This window comes from Emys orbicularis, chromosome 8, assembly GCF_028017835.1.
Source record: "Emys orbicularis isolate rEmyOrb1 chromosome 8, rEmyOrb1.hap1, whole genome shotgun sequence".
Lineage (NCBI taxonomy): Eukaryota > Metazoa > Chordata > Testudines > Emydidae > Emys > Emys orbicularis.
The window spans coordinates 81,004,783-81,007,757 of record NC_088690.1 but is presented as its reverse complement, the minus strand read 5'-3'; positions in this window follow the sequence as shown (position 1 = coordinate 81,007,757).

Sequence of the window (2,975 nt, the reverse complement as noted above, 5' to 3'; positions counted from 1 at the left end):
CAGTCACACCTGAACCCTAAAACTCTCCCATGTCTCCCTCCCAGCAGGACATATTTTCTTATCCCCAGTAGCCAAACCCTGGTATGTGCTTGCCCCCCAATACACATACGCTGCTCCTTAACGACAGCCTGAGCGGTGGCCCACTGTGGAAGCTCTGAAATCTGCTCACCCTCCACATGCTGCTTATTAACATACCCTCTGCCTGCAATACACAGGATGTGAAATGCCCCACCTTCCTCGCCAGGCTAAAGGCAAACACACACCCCTGAAACTGCTTTCCCCATTACTAGTGCTGAGCTAGTTAATGAAGTCCACCAGCCCTTAGTGGGGGTCAGTTACAATGGGGATTGATAGGTCATGGCTAGAAAATATTTGTGTTTAATGTTTACAAAGTAACTGTCTTCAGCATTAAACCTCAACCAAGTACACCTGTCCAGAGAAGGCTAAGGATAACTATAATTACCTGGGCTGCTCGTTAACATTAGAGACACAACACTCATAGCCAAAGACAGAGGCTAAAGCAGTGGGTCTCAAACTTTTGTACTGGTGACCCCTTTCACATAGCAAGCCCCTGAGTGCGACCCCCTAATAAATTAAAAACACTTGTTTATATATTTAACACCATTATAAATGCTGGAGGCAAAGTGGGGTCTGGGGTGTAGGCTGACAGCTCGTGACCCCCCATGTAATAACCTCGCAACCCCCTGAGGTGTCCCGACCCCCAGTTTGAGAACCCCTGGGTTAAAGAAAAAACATCCTTTAAAAGCTTCCAATGCCTTCTCACAGTGACACTATCATCATACATTATAACGGGGAGAAAAAATCTTTGGGTCAAAGCTCTAGTATTTGAGTAACCCTTTATAACCTCAGATATGGCATCACTCCATCTAGACACCCATAACACATATACATTGGGGCTGTTTTGTAGGTGCTTTCAAGATTATTCACCCTCAATCATCACTACTTCTTGAGCTTCATGTCAACAGAAGGCAATATTTTAGATTACAACTGAAGCCTAGGTTGTGTTGCTGACTCCTCCGAAAACATCTGCCAGTTACAAATACCAACCTCAAGCTGCTAATTTATCCATCAGCAAAAAAAAAACTAGTTTGACAAAAACTGCCTGTGAATGTCAGAGACAATAACCGTGATTGAGCTGCTTTTTATTATTTTGGATCTATCTATAAAAAGTGCCCTGCCTCCCTTAATCTCTGGCTCTCTCACACAGGCTCCAATGCCATTTAATTTAGACATATTATTCATCAAATCCCCTTGTACAGTGCCAGTGCTGATGCAGAATGGCTGCTGTGGTTCACTGTAGAGATGGCTGCATTTCAGGGTGATCACCGTCTAATATTAGAACCACACGTGAAAAAGTCCTTGGGAGATGATTCAGTCCCATTGGCAACACAGGGAACTTTAGTTTCCCAGATCAGTGGTTCAGGTGGACATACTCTCCTAGCTTCATAGCCAATCCAAAACTGCTACCATAGGTGGATGACACCAATTGTTATTTTGAGTATTATGTGTATTAGACCCCCCCCTCCCACCACCCCTCAAGGCTGGGGCTAGGTGTTCTGCATTGTGCTAGGTGCTCCACAAACATATTATAGGAAATTATCCCTGCTCAGAAGAGCTGACACTTAAATACATGCTAGTATTCTCTGATTCTGCAGTGACCAAAGGAAGATGAAGAGAAAGGTGTTGTCCCAACATAGGAGGCTTTCTCCACAGGCAGCTCCAGAAAAACCATGTATGCGTGAAGCTGCTTATCAGTTGATGTGACAGTCTGTCACCGTCTCCAGCAAATTTGGTTTCAATGTCTGCGATCATCTGGGGTATTTTGTTAAGTCTTTGGTCAATATTTAAGCAAAGTATTTTTCCAAATTTTTGGAGCAATGTTCTACTGGTGGGATTTTCTAAGCAATGCCCCATGCATAGAAAGTTCAGGTCCACAATGAATACGACCATCTAAATTTGCTGTTGGCCTGTGGGTTTTGACCTTTCTATTATTATTTTATTACTATATAGTACCTGTGAGCCTGATTCTCATTTACACCAAAGCCCCTTTACACCAGTCTGGCAGAACAAAGGCGCCTTGGTGTAAATGCACAACAAGACTATAATGTGCTTTCCCTTTGCAGAAGACACAGAAAGAAACGGTTCTGTCCTGGGGAACTTACCAGCTAACTGTTACATGTGACACACTGAGAGAGTGTGCCAATGCACTTGAGAGGAAGTGGAGTGAGGAAGGACAAGGGTTATAGCACTACAGTCTTGTGGTAACTTAGGCAAGTTGCAAAGGCTCTTTTTCATGGCTGTAATGATAAGGGAGATACTATTTGCTCATGTTTGTCTCTGAATGATTCTGCCAACTATCGCCCCTGCAGTGTGCACCTCCCCATATCCATGAATTCCTTACAGCTGTGTGAAAGATTGTCTTTCAATGGAAAACCCATAGATCTTGAGCCATCGGTGATGACACCCCCTCCCCATCTCCATGCTTTCCACCAGGACCTTGAAGCACTGATAACCTGGCGTAATTCTACACAAAGGGGCTCAGGTGAGGAAAGCTTTCTGCCTATGGGCATTAGACACCAATTTCTAAGAATATTCATTGTGATCAATATCTGATAATTGCAGGAAACGTTAATATAATGAGAGTATTTCCATGTAGTGTATTCAGAAGAACAGACCAGTCTATGCGTCTAGCTGGTTGTCTGATGACTGACTGCAGTGATGCCACCTAGAGTTAAAACAAGTTTGTGTCCGGTCAGTATTTGGGTGTGAGACCGCCAAGAGGCTGCAGAAAATACAGCACTGGTCTGAACTAATGGCCCAGCCTAGTGATAGGGTGGTTTTGTGCTGCTGCAGTGTGAGCCTAACCACTTGTGGGCATTAAAGCTCCCATGTGTTTCATAAGAGTTGACTAAGTTACCCTAGGAATCCTGGCCAAATTCCCTCTTGACTAACGC